The sequence below is a fragment of the Hippoglossus hippoglossus genome, chromosome 22 (genome assembly GCF_009819705.1).
Source record: "Hippoglossus hippoglossus isolate fHipHip1 chromosome 22, fHipHip1.pri, whole genome shotgun sequence".
In the NCBI taxonomy this organism is placed as follows: Eukaryota; Metazoa; Chordata; class Actinopteri; order Pleuronectiformes; family Pleuronectidae; genus Hippoglossus; species Hippoglossus hippoglossus.
The window spans coordinates 24380969-24402208 of NC_047172.1; the positions used below are offsets into that span (position 1 = coordinate 24380969).

General features: G+C 41.8%; 1 long non-coding RNA gene across 1 annotated transcript; it reads left to right on the forward strand.

Moving 5' to 3' along the window:
- The first annotated feature begins 2390 nt into the window (after window positions 1–2390).
- LOC117755792 lies at window positions 2391–20418 on the forward strand. The gene is made up of 4 exons (XR_004612663.1): window positions 2391–2651; window positions 10665–10669; window positions 16591–16596; window positions 20408–20418. It is a non-coding gene; the product is annotated as an uncharacterized LOC117755792 (long non-coding RNA).
- The last annotated feature ends 822 nt before the right edge of the window (window positions 20419–21240 follow it).

Sequence of the window (21240 nt, forward strand, 5' to 3'; positions counted from 1 at the left end):
AATGTGTGATGCAACTCTGCCCAGCGGCACTCCCGCTGACAGTGTGCGGGGATTCTTCCAGTAGACTAGATCTGCGTCCACTGAGAGAGGAACGGCAACCATGCGTCTTTGCTGACGCACAGGATCGACGTGCAGATGAATGAACCATCTTTGCAGACGTCTCATGTATTGCCATTTTTCTCAAAAGTTCCTGTAGCTCTGATTGGAGAGCGAGAGAGTGTTCCAGAGAAGACAGGATTGTTTCCACTATCCCGTTGAACCGCGGGGGGGAAGCAAACTGCAGAGTGTAACCTCGGTTGATAATCCTGTCCATCCATTTGTCCATCAAACATACGCACTGCCACTCTGAGTAATGCTATCGACACACATATCCCCCCCCACAAGTCATTGGCGTCTTCCCTGCTTCTTTGGGGGTTCCTCCGGGGGTTGGACCAGGAGCAGGCCACCCGCCGACTCTTATTTCCCCATCGCGGTGCCTGCCGTGCAGCCGGGAGCGAAGGTTGATGAAGAGGATGGAGTTGAGCAGGAGGAGCAGGGGGATGATACGCTGACGCAGGACGTCTCGTCCACTGATGCTGAGGATCCCGGCAGTCTCGCCGGTGATCCTGTGATCGGTTGGACCGGGAGATGTGCCTCCTGATCTTGTCCGCCTCATCCACAGTCTTCTGCATATGCTCCAATGCAGTCTGGAGACAAGGCCCGAACAGTCCGTGAGGACTAATAGGGGCTTGCAGCAGCTCCTTCCGTAGTGACTTCGTCAGGTTGGAGAGGCTCAGCCAGATGCTCCTGTGGATCATTGTCTGCCAGGCGGTAATGCGGGCAGACGCGACAGCGACGGAGGCACTCAGTGATAACAGTGTGCTGGAGTTCCTTTGCCAGCTCCTCTGCTCAATCTGGCAGGAGGTCAGGCTCGATGGCCATCGAGTTCATCCAGTGGGCTAGAAGCGCCACGTTGTTTGCCGCTGCTGAGGACTGGACGGCACGCTGATGCGAGCGGTCTGCCAGCCTCGCGATCATCTGGCTCGAGGGGGAGGGCTGTGTAGGCCGCCGTCCCCCGAGGGGGTTCACCCTGACACCGAACACGGAAGCCAGGCTTGGCTCCAGCGGAGGTACTGGAGGGAGACCACGATCCACAGTAGGTGGGCGTGGACTAAAGTTTTCAGTGCTGCGCATGCACGTGAGGGATAAACCCACTAGCGATAGCATTATACGATATAGAATTTGGTTTATTAGACCCCTTAGTGATGTCATCAGGATTAAGAGGGGGTGGATCAGAACGTAGTTCAGGAATTCCCCCCAAAAAAAGAAAAGGGGAAGAAAGTGGATGACTTTGGAGAAGTGAAATTTATAAATGATTCTTACCTTGTAAATGTAGTATTCTAGGTAATGACACAATAAATACTTCATACATTAGTAAGAATAGACAATAATTAGAACTCAATGGAATATACATATTTATCAGATGGATGTATTGAGGCGATATAGCTCTTGTTAGAAAGCAGCTGCAGCCCAAGTGATACAGAAGACATACAAGATAAAGGTCTGGGAAACCAAATGAAGTTGAGATCAAAATTGTAAGAAATTGAGGTGAGCAGAGAACTAAACAAAGGTGTTTGCAAACAGAATAGGTGCATGAGTGATATGGGGTCTAAAATGTAGAACATAACAAAAGGTCAGCAAAGACTAAACTAAAATTAAAGGTTATTTGACTGAACGCATATTAAGGTCCGACGATCAAATCATGTAAAATGCCAACAGAAATTATAAATTGGTATAGCGACCGCAACAGAAATTAAGTCTGCTTGACAAACCGAAATTACCGTGCTGAGCGCAAGATCTAAATGTAGAAATTAATAAAAGGTCAGCAAGGAGCGAACTTAAATAAAAGGTCAATAGACTGAACAGAAATTATGGTCCAAGACCTAATAACATAGAATGCCAACAGAAATTATAAAATGGTACAGCGACCACAACAGAAATTAAGTCAGCTCGACGAACAGAAATTAGGGTCCTTACGACCGAAAGTAAAATACCATATGAAACACATATGTCGCGAAGACTGTATGGGGTCTGAAGACCAAGCAAGGTCACAAAGACCGTGTATGCAATGAGTGAGGGGAGTGACCAAGTGGGAAGTTCTGAAGAAAGAAAATGAGAAGTTGCTATCATTGCTAACACAACCAAACCAGTGAGTGATATAGTGCAAGTTGAATGAGGGATGTATAATGTAGAAAGAATTAAAAGGTCAGGAAGGGACCAAACTTAAACTCAGTAACATGGTGGTAACCTTTCTTAATTCCTAATTTGCTTAGTTTGTTTCTCTTTGCACACCCACCCACATCACAGATAAATAACTGGACACATAGATTTTGGGTTAATCAAGTTTTCTTTGAGTTACCAGTTCCTTGGGGTTGCTGCTGGAGTCATCTGGCCATTCATCCAAAGGAGGCCCAGCTGCAGCAGACAACCTTAAATGGCTTTGAGCATTAATTGGACTGCACCATGTCCCTTGTAATCATGGGGAGGGATATTGTTTCCTTATTTTGATTTTTTGTTGTTAATCTTTGACTACTTTTTGATATTTATGTTTAATTATTGTTCCTAAGTTAATATTATACGGCCTTATACTGGGGTGTTATGTTGTGGCTGTAGTTTGTTTTCAATATTATTATGTCTAATTCTACCCCCCTTTTGTGTTTTGAGTGGCTTGATCAGCCACTATATATGTTCCCCTGTGTAAGTTGAGAGGCAGTTTTGTGGTGATGTTAACTTGGCTTCACTGGGTACCGGAGGCTAGTTTGGTTGGTTGACCTTTTGCTGGCCCAGATTTGTGAAGTTTGACCGTTTGCATTTTTGTTAATGAAAACCAAATTAAAATACTATTTTTTCAAAGAAAACTATCTGTGACTCTCTGGTCTTCATGCTCGGTCCCTGACAGGGTCCAAAGATCATGGGGTCGTGAAGACTTTGCACTGCACAAAAAGCAGAATTTCCGTGCCTGCAAACTCCCCTAATTCCTGGCAGTTAGTGCCTGTTTACAGACTGTGAAGTCCACGTTTGCACGTGATATAAATTGACGGAAATGTACTCCTGGTAGCGCAGTGGGGGGGCTGGGGAGGGGGGAGTGCTGCAGGGGAGTCGCGGAGCGAAGGTGCAATCTAATTAGCATATGAATCGCATATTCATATTCAAAAAACATTTACAAGCTACATGTTGAGTCAAAGCTTTATTTACATACAGAACAAATATTGTAAAAACACAACTGGCCTAGCCAGTGAAAAACTAATCAGGTGAAGCTTGAAATGTCTCTTTGCTGCCTCTGGGTCATAAGTTCTTGGTGAAAACACAATGATGAAATGGATCAGACAAAGTACACTTAGAAAATGTATTTTATACAGCACAGCGCATCTCTTTAATCTTACCCTTGCTACGGTTCATGGCGCCTGCTATTTGCCTCAGAGGTATGAAGACGATGGACAGTTTCCTATAAATCGGACAAAAAGTCATGTTTATGAAAAAACTTAACGAAAACAAACTTAAGTTTAAGAAGTTCGTACATATTTAAACATGCACTAATTCTGCTCAAGCACTAGATGCTCTCTTCTTCTTTTAGCAACTTTCTCGCTAATCCCACAGTTGTTAACACGCTATTCAGATCTAAGAGATACTTAGTTAGCTTAGCAGTTAGCAATGGCTTCTCTCTTTAGCTTAGCTCTTACCGTAATTTTGGGATTGTGCGGCCGTCTTTTCCGCTTCGACTCCTCCACACTGGGCCCGCGGCTTTACTTTCCAACACAGTCATCCTCTCCTCCAGGGAAAACAGTGTGGTGTTGACTTCAGCAAGTTTTTTACACCGAAATCAGTCACTCATCGAACCACGCAAAACAACAGCCAGGAGTTTCTTGTTTGTGGGAGACAGACGCTTCATTCACGAGGCTGTGATTGGACGAGCCCTCTAACGGTTATGATGTTAACGACTGACGTGGTATCTTCAGGAAAGGACGTATTCACGAGCTGAGTGTGATGTTTTCAGAGTAAAATCATGTAATAACATGATTCTTGCTGTTCTGGGTTTGTACCCTCATAGTTGAATGCACTTATTGTAAGTCGCTTTGGATAAAAGTGTTGAGGTTTTTAATGGAATACTGGGAAACTTTAATAACATCAATAGGACAATTGAAGTCCAAATTATGAGGCAATTTCAGTCAACAGCTTAGTATGCCATGGACATGTGAATATGGTGCTGAGTTTTTCCCAGTAGTTTGGGAGGACAAATGTTTGGGACTTTGTCATGCGATGACACAGCTGATATGCTTTATGTGAAGCACAGTGTTTTGGTGTCAGCAGAAAGACTTCTCTTAGAAAACTGTACAGTGGTGCCACTCTCTCCATTCCAACAGATTTTCTTGGATGAGCTTGACAGACATGCAATGTTAACAATGTATCATCAGATGTACCCTGAAAATTGTATCAATGATTACACTCATTATAGCATACTTACTTATATACGGCAAATCGATTCAAGCTACATTTTATGATTCTATAATTATACTAAGCCTGATGTATTTATAGGAGAGATTTTCTTAAAAGGGAGTTAGTACCTTTTGGAAAAGGGTGTAACCTCTGCACCACTGAGTGAAACTATCCTGATTCGCATTTGTAAAGATCACAGTTTTGTCATTTACATGTGCAAGCCTCCCCCTAGACCAGGAGCAGGGGGGTCAACTGCCAAGCTTCTCAGGCTTGTAAAACTGCCTGAAACTGGAACCCCACGTCAATTCCCGACAGTTTTATGTGCTGCCTGCAGATTCCTGTGAACTGTCGTTAACCTGAACTTCCACAGAAATCTACAGGGGCATTAACTGACAAAAATTATTCTTTTCATGCAGTGGTGTATGCAACCAGTGTAGAAAATAACCAAAGTGAAAATCTGAAGAAGTGCATTTTTGGAAAGTGTAAAAGTTCCTTATATTACTAGCACTACCAGAGCCAGTGAGCAGATAATATAGTAAACCACCACCAGTTATATGCATGACTCAGGGTTTCAGAAATCTTTGATTTGAGCGGACAGTGTTAATGTTGGGGGCATATAGGAGGTGAAGACGGAAGAAATTCATAAACCAATACTGACACTGCATCGGGGAGAGGATGCTATTTCAGAGAACTGATAATTTAACTGCCGGATTGGAATATAAACTGGGGCACAGACTGTTTATGTGAATGGGTTTTTTAAGAGGTGTTTAAATAGAGTAAGTGTGCTCCAGGCAAATCATGGTTTTTTTGAGTACAAGCTGATAATCCTTTCCTCATGTAAGCCCTGGCTGATTCAAATATTTAATCGGGGCTAGAGCATGGAAAGGAGGAACTGGATCTATAGGGGGCAGGCTTAAGGACAGATGTGTTGAAATGCCTGGAAATTAAAATGGCTCAGCTAGAGTGTTGTAATGCCTTGGCATTTGACGCGCTATAATAATGAAGTTGTGAGTAATGCTGACCAGGTTATGCTTGTCATGAACGGCATGGTAGTCCTCACATGAGAACACTCCTTATTAATGATATTAACTACAGCTTGGATGTTGCAAAGGACAGAGAGCGTTCGCTTTTCCGGTGCTGGCCCCAGACATAGCATGACACGCGATGAGATGATATCGAACAGAGCCAGTTGCAACTTTGGAATAGGGGGGCCAGCGGCTTGCGAGCCATTGTCCTTGACAAAAAACTCCAAAACTCACAGATGCAGCAGCATCCGTAAATCACTGTCCGGGAATAACAGACTGTCCGGGATTGACCTTCTTGTGGCTTTTAAAGAACTGGTAGTTAGTATGTACGCGCTTTCAGGTTAAAATTATTTCAAATTGGAAGCAGGATTGATGCACCTGGCGACCTGTGGGTGCGCTGAGGACACAGAGAGGGGATCTGGTTTGAGACCTGAATTGAATTTAGGGACCGAGATATGTGATCTGCCGCAGGAATTACAGGAGATGGTTTGAGAGCCTCCGCGATCATCGCAAGTAATTCAGGTTAATTCAGGTGTGTATTGAATTGTGCTATATACGGAGCAGCTTTGCTCGAAAAGGCTTTGTGATACTAATAGAATACGTTTCTTCCAATTCTCAGATTTAGATCGCCGATAGTGTCCAGTTCTTGTGTTCTTTTGGGGTACACGATGCAAATTGTGTCAGAGTTAATGCTGTAGCAGCGAGGAACTGCCGATCTATGGTCTCTGTTTGGACCTGGATCTGCAGATCTGAGCGCGGCAGTGATGAAATCGCGTAGTGATACTTTATCACACTCGGGGATGGCAGAATGAGACTGACTAGATTAATGTAGATCTGCCTCCAAATCCGCCCTCCACAAGCCCACTTTCAACCACAAATGGTCAATGCAAAGCACGGCATGAATGCTGAAGCATATAAATTAACCTGCTGATCGATGGATTTGTACGGAGAATCATGGAGGGTAAAGTATTACAGAGAAAAACTAAGAAACGCAATTTTACTGACGCTGAAATAGAGATGCTTGTGAGTGAGGTGGAGGTACGAAAATACATTTTGTTTGGAAGCCACAGCACCGGTATCACTAACAAAAGAAAAAGCACAGAGTGGCACTGTGTAACTGCTCCGGTAAATGCAGTTAGTTCCACGGACAGGACGGTGGCTGAAATAAAAAAAAATTGGTCTGACTTGAAAGTGGAGACAAAGCGGAGAATCGCTTCACACCGCCTGAGTGTGACTGCTACTGGTGGGGGCCAGGGCACACCCGAGCTTTCACCGGTGGAGCTAAGGATGGCCTCGATTCTCGGGGAAACCAGTTTGAGTGGCATTGTGTCAGAAAAGGAGGGTGACACCGACATGGCTGAGATCTCAGACAACACAGGTAAAGCACAATTCGATTTTTGTATTAAATGAGGAATTACACTTGTGTTAAAGTACGATAATTATGTTTCTGTTCCTCCAGAGTCGATGGGGGCAGTAGGTGGAGAGGATGCCCTCAGCTTGGAAGCCCCCAGGGAGGAGGCAGCTGCAGAGCGGCAGCCAGTCCCCGGCAACAGTGCGTCCCGTGCGCATGGCAGCTCTGGGCGCGTGCTGACCGATGCTGTGCTGCAGACACAGAGAGAGACCATTAATGCAATTAATTGTGTAACAGACGAGCTGAAAGAGATCAAAATGGTGTTGTGTGACATTTCAACATTAAAAGAACTTGTAAAAAAGTGAACCTTTGCATTTGTTTGTATTTTCACAAACGCCGCATCACATCCTCTCGTATCCTCGCTCCCAAGTGGTAGGCTTCCTGTCGGGGAGGGGGCAGTGGGACAGGGTCATCATTTGGTGGGGGGGGGGGGGGGTGAGGTCAGGAGTAAGGGGAGGACCAACTATTTTGGATATGTTGTGCAGAACTGCACATGCCCTGATTATGTTGCACAGTTTGGGGGGGGGGGTGCCACCTGAGGCATCAAGGCACCGCCATCGGCACTTCAGGAGTCCGATGGCACGCGCCACAACTGAATGCGCTCGCGTGTGTGCCTCATTGTAGGGCGTTTCCTCTGCGCTCTGAGGATTTTGAAAGGGAGTGAGGAGCCAGCGCCTGAGGGGATAGCCACTGTCACCTGCAGGTAATAGTTGAGAATCATTATACAACAGGGTTAAAAGGTAACATTTAATACAAAACGTTGTTAACTTACCAAGAAGCCAGCCATCACGCATGTGCGTATGTGCCAGGATAAATGAATCATGTGTAGAGCCAAACCATCGTGCCACCACATTCATCAGGACCAAGTTTGAGTCACATATCATTTGAATGCTTATTGTGTGCACGTGTTTTCTGTTAACATACACATACTCGTTCTCTGATGGAGCCCTTATAGCAATATGAGTGCAGTCAATTGCGCCGATTACATTTGGGAAACCGGACAGTGCTGTAAATTGCCTTTTAATGTTTGCCTGTTCTCCCACAGTGTAAGGGAACTTGATGTATTGAGCAGTTCATTTAATAATGCCATCCAAAACTGCAGACATCACAACACTCAGGGATGACTGTGATATCCCCGACCTATAGAATTTAACATAATTATATTATTCTCAAAAGGGGCTTTGGCGGAAAGGAAAATATTATATATTTTCTATCATATCAAACACATACCTGTCGGCTAATTCCCGCTGATAAGAGCCGGTTGCCAGAAACCCCAGAGTGGTTAATAGTTGCGTTGGCACCGGGATAGCACGGTTACGTCGGGTCGGTCTCTCTAATGCTGGACCCAGCTCAGCACATAGATCCAAGAGCACAGCTCTCGGGAATCTAAATCGGTTGATTAGCCAGTCATCATCTTGGGCCAAGAGATCTGTGTGGTCCCTAAACACACGTTCCCTCCTAATTCGCCTGTTAGCATAGTCCTCCAATAGAGCCAGTGCATCCATCATCCATCATCACGCACGACTGTGACTGCAGTATTTATAGGTTTACAACAATCTGACAAATTGATCACACCTTGCCAAGTTCGTCTGTGCGCTCCGTGCGCCTGAGAAAACAGCCATGTTCACTTCAGCGATTTTATACACAAAAAAATATTAGTTTTTATAAATCCCAACGTTTGCGTGAGAAGTGGCGTACGCACGTTTCAGGCCCCGTTTTGTCTGTACGCAACGGTTATAAATGAGACCCCTGGGTCGGCTGAGGTACTTGTGCCTGGCTAGTTGCATATAGGAGGCTGATTATTGCTGGGCATGAAGTGGAGGCTGCAGCGTTTTCAAGTTTTTAGACGAGTGTCAATGTTCTGCATGGTGAGGACCAAGGACTGCAGAGTGGTCATCAGAATATTATCTAAAGCTGAAGTGAGTGCAGGGGTACTGGAGAGGGACGATCTGTTACTTATCTTTGGTGGGGGCTTTGGAGAAGCTGCTTTGTTGGTCCTTTGCGGCCGCGAACAGACGCAGTGGGGGAGCCGGCTGGGGTCGCTGAATGACGGCTGACTGCGGAAGAGAAGAGAAGGGATTTAAAGTTTGACAGCAGCCGCATGATTGGCTAGAAGAGACTGTGTCAAAATCTGATTGGCCACTGTGGTGTATTTAGTTAACATGGATCATTTTGACACGTGTGTAAAACATAATGACAGGTTTAAAGCTAGCGGCGCCTGATTTCTGGACTCTCAGACTTCCTAAGTATTATTACATATGTTACTTGTTAGTTCTCTCCTTCTGAGAATGCTCTTTGACCTGTTAGATGGAGAGGTTCCCATCTTCAAGTAGGAAGCATGTTTTGAATTAGATGCCCCTATGTGTGATGTCATTTTATCTCAAGTTTTGGGCGTAAACAAGTTCCCTATATGAAGGCTTGTCCGACACCGGCGACTCAGACTTCTGAATTGGCCGAGAACGTCTCCGGGTGTGCCGGTACCCGTCCTGACCTGTAACTTCTGTGTAATAAACCTTATTATACAAGCAAGAACGGTGTCCGCGGAGATTCCTTTATCATCATCTTCAACATCACTGCTGCTTAAATATACGACACCACCATTTAGAAACGCCCACAATCAGCTGATCAATGAGCCGTCAAAGTTTTCCTGACTGAATTTACGCTGAATAATAGTCATTACTATTACCACCTTGTTTTTAGCCAGTTAAGACAACAAATTGAATTACACGGTGCAGATGTGTTATTATAAGACAGTTAAGATATAATTATAATATCGTGCTCGCTTGTGGACCTCATTGTACCGTGTTTCCTCGGAGGGTTTGGAAACGGGGTGAGGAGCCAGCACCTGGGGGGATAGCCACTATACATCAGGGTTGAATGGCCATCATACCACCACATTCATCAGGACCAAGCAATATGAGTGATTTCAATTTGGGAAACAGAGCTGCAAATTGCCTTTTGATGTTGGCCTGCTATCCCACAGTGTAAGGGACCTCTTTGATATGCTCGACCTGTAGAATTTAACATAATTATATTATTGATAAAAGGGGCTTTCAGGCAGAAAGGAAAATATCATATATTTTTAGTCATATCAAAAACATACCTGTTGGCTAATTCCCACTGGTAAGAACCGGTTGCCAGAAACCCCAGAGTGGTTATAAATTGTGTCGGCACCGGGATGGCACGGTTACGTCGGGTCGGTCTCTGTAATACTGGACCCAGTTCAGCACATAGATCCAAGAGCACACCTTTCAGGAATCTAAATCGGCTGATTAGCCAGTCTTCATCATGGGCCAGGAGATCTGCGTGGTCCCTGAACACCTGTTCTCTCCTAATTCGCCTATTGGCAAAGTCCTCTAACAGCGCCAATGCGTCCATCATTCATCATTACGCACGACTGTCACTGCAGTATTTATAGGTTTATAGGTTCACCTTGCCAAGTTCGTCAGTGCACTCTGTGCACCCGAGAGCAGTCATGTTCACTTCAGCGGTTTTGTATCCAAAATATATGAAACTACAATCCTACTAAACCAGTGTTGTCAAACTCGATCACAGAGAGGGCCAAAATTAAAAACTGGGAATACGCCGAGGGCCAAACAGGGTCAACATTTATTAAACAGGATAGATAGGATATTGGATAAAGTTCAAAAAGAAAACCTATTTAAGTAGGCTACATTCTTCTTTTATGTACATGTGCCAGAGCCAGATGTTTGGCATCTTTTCTTGGCTGCCAGTTCATTAATGTTTGGGGTTAGGCTCTGTGCTGTGGAAACGCTCACGATGGAGTGAAGGTGTGCATCAGTGAGACGACTCCTGTGTGGGTTTGTGTTCATCCTCATCACAGAGAAAAGCTCCTCACACAGGTATTCATTTTTGTGCAAGTTCACACTTAAAACTAGTTCACGTTCATAGTTCCTTTTTTTTAATTTTGAACTAAGTTCACGGTTCCAAAAATGAACTAGTTCACATTAATTTGTTCCATTTTTTATTCAGATGACTTAGATGACAAACTTACGATCATGTGTTTAGTTATGAATCGATGGTGTCGGATCATGTATGTGTAAGCTATTTTATATAGTTGCTTTATTGTGGAAGGTTTGTGTGTGTTTCCTGTTATAAGCAGTGTGGCTGTTGGGACTTTTGCTGTGAAGGGTTTCTAACAGAAGTGGTTCAGTGCTGCGTGGTGGTTTGTTGACGAGTGGAGGAAATTAAATGGGCGAGTTGTCCCGAGTTAATACCACATCTTCCGTGTCTTTCTTCTACTGATACCTTGCAGTATAAGCGAAGTAAACCTTCGGCTACATATGCGTGTCGCCCCAGTCACTTTAACACTGACTAGTGAGTCCTGACTGTGCGTCACGTCTCATGTTGTACTGAGCACAAAATGTTGACGAGTCATTTTTCATGATGTTTGTGCGCACGTACACTTTTAGTATGAATCCTACGCACTGTTTTATAAATGAGACCCCTGATCAATGGACCACTCAGTTAGAAAATGGCTAACTCTGGGATGAGATAACACCTATGGATGTGTTGGGGATCTGTTCAGAGACACCAGATGGCAGAATAGGAGCAGTTTCTCTTTCAGACACTGGGATCTGGAGTTATTGGAAGAAATTAGTTAGTAGCACTTACATGTAGCAGTTTGTAGTTTGGCTTTTTTGAAGCTAATGTACTTACATGATTCTTGCTGTTCTGGGTTTGTACCCTCATGGTAGAATGCACTTATTATAAGTCACTTTGGGTAAAAGTGTCAGCTAAATGATATGTAATGTGATGCTAAAGAGAACAAGGAATATGCTCTGACTTTGCTAAATAACAAACATTTTTTATATAATAATTCAAACCCTTCTGCTGTGAGGGCGAGCTTCACAAAGATCTGACTTGACTGTTTTGGAGTGACAGCTGGAAGATCTGATCTGTGTTTGATGAATAAATTATTGATTGTAGTAAATATTTATAAAGTAAATAAATTATTTGTTTAATTTGTTCAGTTACTTTTTTATGGATGTACATACTGTGTGTTGAATTATTGTTAAAAATATCCTAATTGCTGATGATGGGGATCAGTGTGAGGCTATTGCGTAGCTTTACATTAGTTATTAGTGCCAAGGTGGACTGTCACACAAGCTGTTTCAGTATTTATGGCACAAATTGCATAAGCTGTGAATCAGCATAGAATTCATAATATCAGAATGGAAACCCTCACTGGGGTCTGTTGTTGGCAGAACACAACTGAACACACTGTGACCTGGAAGAGGCCTCGAATTACAGCAAAGAGAACCACCATGACCTTCACATCACCGATAGGTGCAAGAGGGAGACACAGACAACATCTGGCTGAGGCTGAGTTACATCTGCACTGTGGATTTGCGGTTTTGGGTCAGTGGTGAACAAGTCTGTTATGACAACTGGGCCCCAGAGCCAAATGCTGAGGGGTGTTACACAGCTGTAGCCATGGACACTGGAGGGTAACATATGTGCCGCAAAAAATAATAATGAGATGAAAAAGAAGATTTAAAACCCACCCTAGTACAGTGGGGACACATTTTATGTATTTTCTTGTCTGCACTTTGACACAACTACATATGTAGAATCTGCTTTAGTGAACAGCAACATGACAGATGTAGAAATACATCTTAAAAAAAAATTTAAAAAATTTAAAAAACAGACTGGTTAACAAGTTAAGAATGTAAATCTTCACTGTTTTGCTTATGTTAAAAAAATATATAATTTATGGTAAACATCTGGTGATTGTGATAACATATGAATTTCAATATTTTTTTCTGTTAACATCTCTGGAGTTTAATGTCGGTTAATAAAGATTTTTGTAAAGTTGTGTTTAAGCATTACCTTCCCTTTCCTTGGCTTGATGGCAATTTAACATTTACATGAGTGGTGCTCCCTCTGACAGATAAAACATACCATACACATCATAATGTGCAAAAGGATTTATTTTAATATCTAAATATTATATGGAATTTAACAATCAAGTTAGTTATTTACTGCTTATCCAAACATCTTTGATTATACTGATATAAAGCAATTTATTGTTTTTAAATGCAAATAGATGAAACTGACTGTTTTGTGGCCATTTGGGTTTTATTTAGAAGTCTTTTTTTATTTTCTTGGTGACGTGATACCAATCAGCACTACCGTTATGTGTGCTATGAAAGGCGTTCATCATAATATGTCCTGAAATACATTTCAATATGAACGTTCTTTACTCTGAATAGAAAGAAGATCACTTCAGTTAATTATGACTGTAGGTGTGTAAACAGTGGTATAAAAAGTACTCACTACTTCAGTAAAGAAAATTATATTTAATATTAGGGTCTTATATAATTACGCTGATAATGATGTTATTAACTAATTATGCTATTTGATATTAATGATAATAATAATGCATTTTACTGTTGCATCTACAGTAATAAAAGCAAATTCTATCATTTAAAAAAAATCAAGCTTAGTAAAGTGCAATTAATGAAAAGTGCTGTCATACATGTAAAGGTGTATCTTGTAGAATATTCAACTGTTTTACTATTTGGACATGTTTAGATTACTGCTAGTTTCTACTGAGATCATGCAATCATTTGACAACCCAAACAGAAAGAATAGCCTGCAAAGTAAAGAAATATTAAAGTCTAGACAGCACAATCTCGAAATTGTGAGAGCAGAATTCAAGCAGTCTAACAATAGTGAAGGAGGTCATGGAGTGAGTACAGCAGTTACAAAATAAGAAGCATCGGAGGGACGTTCTGTTTGACGTCCTGCAATGTGCAAAAATTACATTTCACAAAGTATCTGTTTCTTATATATGTATTTGTTGATATTGGTGTTTGACCAATCAGCTCCAAAGTAGATACCCTCCCAAGTGATATGATGTCTGTCCATGTTTTGTTGAATAATGTTGTCCATACACACACACACACACATCTTACTGTAGCAGGTATAAGCATGGTAACGATAACAGATTTTTAAAGTGGCGTAAATAAAATGTTTAATAAAAACATGAATTACTTGTTTTCCTTTTAGGGTCCATTTTGAAATGTATGAATTTCTCAAAGTGTCTATTAAGATAGCTTATTCCCTAACAAACTCATAAAAATAGAAACCCTTGACTTCCTCATCCTGATCTACGTCTGACAGTGAATACCTTTGTCTTCAGCTCCTCAACGTGATACTGAAACGATGGGAGAAGGAATCCTGCACTGTGCTGCTTTCTGAGCCCAAACGGTTCCACATGAAATCTGCATGTGGACCCCTCAGATAGTCTCTTCACAGTTTGTGCTAATGGACATTTGGGCTTCCTGGCAAGCCCCTTGAGTTTGAACGACACAATTTCATATTTCAAAGCACTGAATGAGTCCAGAACACTTCTGACATCCTGTGCAAGATGCAAGAGTTGGTGCATATTGTATGAGAGGCACAGTGGCACATGACACAGTTTTCCACACACAGGCCCTCCTGTGCCCACTGCCCACAGTTTTGATAATGTCGGAGTGATACATACAGCGAATAAACACGCTACTGTATTAACACGTGGACTCAATGAGGTCGTCGATTTATGGTGTTTTCAGTTGGACTGACTGGTCTGACTCCAAGAAGCTCATCACACTGCAGGTATGAAAAATACCACAAGATGGTGATATAATAGTCAAATTAAAGAGGGTGACGATACAGGTGACTGGTTGTGGCTTGATTGTGAATATTATTCTGCACAATGCTTTGTATATGTTGATCAAATGTGTGTGAAGTGTTTCGACATCTGTCTGATCCTGATGATGGTGTTATCAGAAAACAGTGGGAATAATGCTGCGTTGAGTTAAATAGAACTATGCTTAAATGTGGAGCGCTAAAAATGACATGTTGTTATGATATAAAATAAAATAAAGCTGTTGCTCATTTCAAATAAACATGATGGAGCTGTTGTGTATATAAACTGATAAAACCACCAGAGAAACTGAAATGGGGAACAGTTGCTTCATGCCTGTATTTTTACCTTGTCTCCTAGTGGTCTCCGTCCTGCCCAGTTTATCATCACACTGACAGCCAGGAAAGGTTGAATATGTCCCATCTCATGTTATTTTAATTATAGTTTTTGGCCAGACAACCCTTTTAAAAGCTTTCATTTCCGAGTGTAGAAGTTTGAGAGCAAAGTTGATGAGAAAATATTTTATAATTTCATATTTTTTCTCGATATTTGATTTCATTCAGTGTATTTTTTGTGATGCATAAATGAAGAATGTATATAGCATGAGGCAAAGACTGAAATTATCATTTGTTTAAGTGGTGGTAGCAGTGGTTTTGATATGTCAGATCAGAAAAGTAATTAAAATTAGGATGAATTGCCCTAAAGCAAATTTGACTGTCTGTTGTAGTGTAACATGTTCCAAAACTGGTTTGTTGTTTCAAATGAATACGAAAGTCATGAATTGTGTGCTGCTGCACTGCATTAAATATGACAGAATATCTCAACAACTCAAATCTGACTGACTCCAAGAATGAGTCTCACAACATACTGTAAAGAGTCTTGATTTAACAAATGTGTCTGTTGTTTAGTCAAACTAAGAAGAACCTGCTTTGACAGTTAATGCCGCAGTTATTCAAAAAGTAACAGTCAACTACATTTCATACACTAAAGCACATGATGATCATGTATTAGACCTGGAATGAGGAAATATGAGGTTTTAATTATAAATAAGCTCTTATGATGTCACAGTATAAATTAATTATTTGTTCTAGCACTAAGTAAGCAGGTTGTATGTTCAGTGACGTCATATTACTGGAGTGGAAAAACATAATCATAGCACATAGCACACTTTATTACTTGCCAGAGTCACGTTTGCATTCAGCTTTTATTATTAAAACAACATTTGTATTTCAAAGTAAATGCTAGAATTTTCCAAATACACAATATTCAGCATACAGTGGAATGAACTGTTTATACAATAAAAGCATATTCTATCTTCAAAAAACTCAAGTTAATTGATAGTTGTTTTGATTAGTGTAATCATTTGAGATTGACAGAACGTGCGTAATGAAAAGAGCTATCGCAAACTTTTCATGAAAGGTGAGAAAGAGCCAGGCATAAATAGTTGGATTTTACCTACTTTATTAAACTCAATTCTTCATAGCCAATGTGTTCTTGTGATTTTTGCAAGCAAAGTAACTTCCTCCAGTTATTTTTAACAAAATATTCACTGTGAAGCCTGAAATGAAAACGCAGAGGATCTTAAATGGCTCTCTGCTGGCCGCAGTGTGCCGTTCTCACAGCACATTGAAATCAAGAGTGAGCGAGAAAGAATGAAGTGGCAGTGAAAAGTACATCTGGAGGAGCAGGAGGCACAGAGGAGAAATGATTGGGCTGCTCCATTAAACGTGTGCGTCATGATGGGGTCTAAAGTGCAACACAGGGGGTACACAAATACAACTTCAAGCTGTATAGTTTGTGTGATGATTCATTAGCTATCAGGTTGACCACATCATAAAAGCTAATAAAAAGGTTTTCTCCATTGAAGATTGACAAACCTGGCTGACACATGACTCATCAAGGTGCGCTGAGGCCTCAGTTTGATATTTTCCTTATAATACAGAAAAACGAGCTGTATCACCTCTGTACTAAACATTTTAATGTTGGTTGTAGGTGCTGCCCTCATCCTGTGTTTCTGTGTTTTATAGCTTTGTGTTATGCCATTCAGGATGTGGGAACGCTTTAACGGGATTGGCTCCAGCTGCTGGAGGTGTGACCTGACCACATTACCACTTCCTGTCTAAAGGATCCTGAGCAGGGCAGCAACCGGGCGCAGCCCTCCATCATGCATAGGCTCACTAGCGTGTCTCGTGTTTTACCAAAGGCCACTTTTCCCCTTTAGTTAACCTCATTTCTTTGTTTGAATAAATGTATCGGATTTCTTTAAAATAAATAAGTTTCGTTTTAGCAGAAACATCTGGTTTGATGTCGCCTCCCTTTTCCCCTTATGGGCTTTATATACAACCAAAAGAACAGTGGAAATTCCTGCTACATTCATTAAGATTCTTTGAATTATGTAACTGTAGGACTCTACAAAAGTGATCAGGTATCTGTAAATACTATATGTATGGCAAATACACAAAGTCATCACATTACTTTTAATGAAAGACAGATGTTTTCACACGATGTCAGAGGTGATGCTGTTTCCAATGTAAGTCAGACGAATGTTCCTCTATTTTGGCAGTGTCGTTTCTATTTCTTTTTTTTAAATATGCTTTAAAATGTCAGCTGCAGGTTGTATGCGGTGGTCTGTTTTTTATCAAAGTGGGGAGTTGAATGGATTCCATCTGGAGAGTGAAGGCATGCCGGTACTTATCAGAAGGAGTGGCTGCTGTAACTACCTCCAGTTTCCAATTTAAAGCAGTTGTAAACGAAAAGAGAATACGTCTACTGCTCAGGAAATGATCTGCCATCAAAACAAGTCTTACCATTTCACCATGGTAACCTCAGAAACTATACTAGGGCAAAAAGGAAAGGTGCAAACTTTAATGGCTCTCTTCAGCAGCAATGGATTACCATGAAGAGAAATGGCTTGGAACATGGGGAAAGTGGATGTCTGAAGCCTGTGGTGTGAGGCACTGGAAATGTGTTAGAGCCCCTTTTCCATTTCTCAAAAGAAACACTAAAATCTGCCTAATGTCAGCGATGGGAATTGATACAGCTATTATTGACTTTCCCAGCTCTAAACGACTGTAGTACAAACTACTATTTATAGTAAATAGACATTACATTTGTATTTTTCATTCCTTTTTATTTGTCCTTTTATTCACTTTATAGTCACTGGTAGGACAAAAAATAGGTAGTGTTAGTATTATCTCCTCTAATTACTAATTGTGCTGGTGGGCTGTAAACTAACCAAATCAGTCATTACTAAATCTTTTACAAATATGGACAAATAAAACAAAATGATGAGTACATGCTAGTGTTAGGTCTTGTGATGATATTGTAATGTAATGAAACTGCTGTAACATGAACGGCAGCAAAGGGCACATCATTCAATTTGATACAATAAGACAAAGCCTAGTTTTTATTGGCCCCGGCTCCAACCACCTTGTCTTGTTAAAGGGGACATAGCATGCCCATTTTACCACAAGTTGATATGGTTCCTTGGGGTCTTAATGAAATGTCTGTAACATACTTTGGTCAAAATACCACAAGGATCATATAAAACAGCACCCTTTTTACCCTGTATAAAACAGCCCTCCACAGAGTGACCTGTTTTGAGTGCCTGTTCCTTTAAATGCTAATGAGCCAGCTCCCCCCTCCCCCCTCTCCCCCCATGATTTTAAACGATATAAATTACATATTTTATATGATATAAATTATCAAATATGCATCCCATACTTTGTATTCCCCTTCTGTTGTCCTGGAGTTTTAATTTTCCCAATCACATAATTAAATGTCCCCCTCTGCCCATCCACTACAAGCACACAAGCAGACAGACAGAGAGAGAAAGAGAGGTGGGGGGGGGGCTATGAAGACCATCATTTACCCCCGAACCCCGACATTCAACGGGTACAACAACAAGCGGAGAAAGCAGAATCGCGGGCTGACCTTATATATACAGTCTATGGGGCTGACCAGCGGAGAAATGCTCGTCCCGTGTGAACAGCCAGGCGGCTGCGTGCTGGAGAACGGCGCTGCGCTGCCTCGCAGCGGCGCTTCCGCGTCCGGTGTACCCCGGCGTAACTACTGTAACCCGGCGTAACTACTGTAACCCGGCGTAACTACTGTAACCCGGCGTACAGTAGAGCTGAACACTGCGGAAGTCTTCCACACAGCTGGCAGTGTGGAAGACCGCTGCGAGGCAGCGCAGCGCCGTTCTCAAGCGCGCAGCCGCCTGGCTGTTCACACGGGACGAGCATTTCTCCGAGCTGGTCAGCCCCATAGACTGTATATATAAGGTCAGCCCGCGATTCTGCTTTCTCCGCTTGTTGTTGTACCCGTTGAATGTCGGGGTTCGGGGGTTACAGTAGCGCTGAACACTGCGGGACACTGCAAGACCATGTAGGGAGACTTCCAGTTCCTTGTTACGACACAAAACCCAGGAAGCGCAATCGAGTCGCTCAAGCATGACGTTTCTGACTTAGAGGAACTATAACAAAACGCGCGATTGTTTTTTCCCCAGAGTTTTTGGGTTGGTAGACATGCCAGATACCCACATTAACCTGTAGAAGCACTAACAAAGTGGAATTTGCATGCTATGTCCCCTTTAAGTCACCTTGTTTCACTAATAAAAAATAAATTAAAAAAAGAGAGCCAAGCTTACAATGTAATATACAGTATGTATGTATATGTATACATATGCAGCTCTATTGGTTAACTCAGAGAACCAAGGTTACAACGTAACTGGGCATTTTAGAGCATCTTCACAATTTTAAGATCAGACACAGAGAATAGAAATGACTGGGCTACATTTTCCTCTACTGTTGTTCAGTCACTGTAAAACTGTAACTGACACCAGTATCAAGAGCACGGACGTGCACTATGCTGTTTAGTTTGACAGTGTGAACATTTGTCACTTCAGAGCAAGTGAAAACTAAAATTTGTGTCAGAACCAGGAACTAAAAGTCTCATTATCTCCTCTGTTTGACAAGGTCACTGGCAGAGAGTATGAAAGGAGTATTGACCTGTCTGAAAGGACAGACAGACAGCAAACATCCAAATAAACACAGGGACCAGGCAGATCTACTGCAGACAGGAAATCAGCGGGATAGATAAATCCAGTTATTTATTTTGTGTGAATGAAATTTATTTGATTTAAAGTCTGGTCACTTTGTCCTTCCAAGGTTATCTTTTGCAATGGCCTGCTGTGCCGGCCCAGTGACGGGCAAATACGGCCAAAATATCAAGGAATGTTGTGTGCATGTGCCTTTTTGTCGTAATGCAAAATAATGAAATGCACAAAATCATGTTTTTTGTATTTTTTGTATTTGGCAAAATAAAACTGGAATGTTTCTATTACCCTTAAGGGATCGTATTCAAGGAGATTCATCAAGATTAATTCAGGATTAGTACCCATAATAGAATGTAGCATTCCACACACATTTGTGTTTTCTTAATAAATGACTTTGGAGGCCAAGACAAAGCATGTACCCTACAATGTGTGTGTATGGTCTGCTGGTTTGAACCACAGATGTTATCTTCACCTCTAGTATCCCTGGTGGTCATGAAACTGGTGGAGCCATACATCGTAAAAACATGAGAAATGTCACCACGGACGACTTTTTCATGTACCATATTGTCGCCAATAACCTGCAGAAGAAGTACACCAGCCTGGTTGGCAACATCAACAAGACCTGACCGGAGCTTCCTCCTTCAGACCGGCAGCACAGAGGGGAGCTGTTCCCCACTAAGGTGCTGAAGCATCAGCCAGCCACTCTTACAGGTTACCAGTGCAAACTAAGAAAAGGCCTTGCACTCCTCCACACAGGTCATCTGACTGTATCCACTGGGAGTGACCAGCTGAGAAAGCCACTGCCACCAAGGTACACCTTATGATGGTTTTATTATAGGAATCATTATTTTTGACATGCAGAGGTGGTAGTAAGTCACAAAAGTACAAACCTCAAGAAAGTCTCCAGTCGTAACCCTCAAGTCTCAAGCAAGGCCCAAGTCACTACTAAGAATATCGAGGAAGAAGCCTCCTTTGGAATCACTGAGTTAATAGTAAATAGACATTACATTTGTATTTTTCATTCCTTTTTATTTGTCCTTTTATTCACTTTATAGTCACTGGTAGGACTAAAAATAGCTAGTGTTAGTATTATCTCCTCTAATTACTAATTGTGCTGGTGGGCTGTAAACTAACCAAATCAGACATTACTAAATATTTTACAAATATGGACAAATAAAACAAAATGATGAGTACATGCTAGTGTTAGGTCTTGTGATGATACTGTAATGTAATGATACTGCTGTAGCATCAACGGCAGCAAAGGGCACATCATTCAATTTGATACAATAAGACAAAGCCTAGTTACTTATTTTACAGGAGTGATATAATAGTGCACCCTCAGAAGTCGCCATCTTGTATTCTCTTTATACAATTACTCTCCATGTACAACGTCTCAACTAGAACTTGTTCTACAACAGCGCCACTTCGCTGTTAGCTTAGAATTAGCATATATAAGAATGTCAGAACACAACAATGGTGTCATAAAAAGACACACACACACACACACCAGGAGAGAAGGAGCTACCATGTCAAGAGAAGGCTAAAGTTACACCTGTAACCACTTAATCTTTTCATGAACATGCAGCTGTGCAGGCTAGTAACGTATCCACTAGTGATGCGC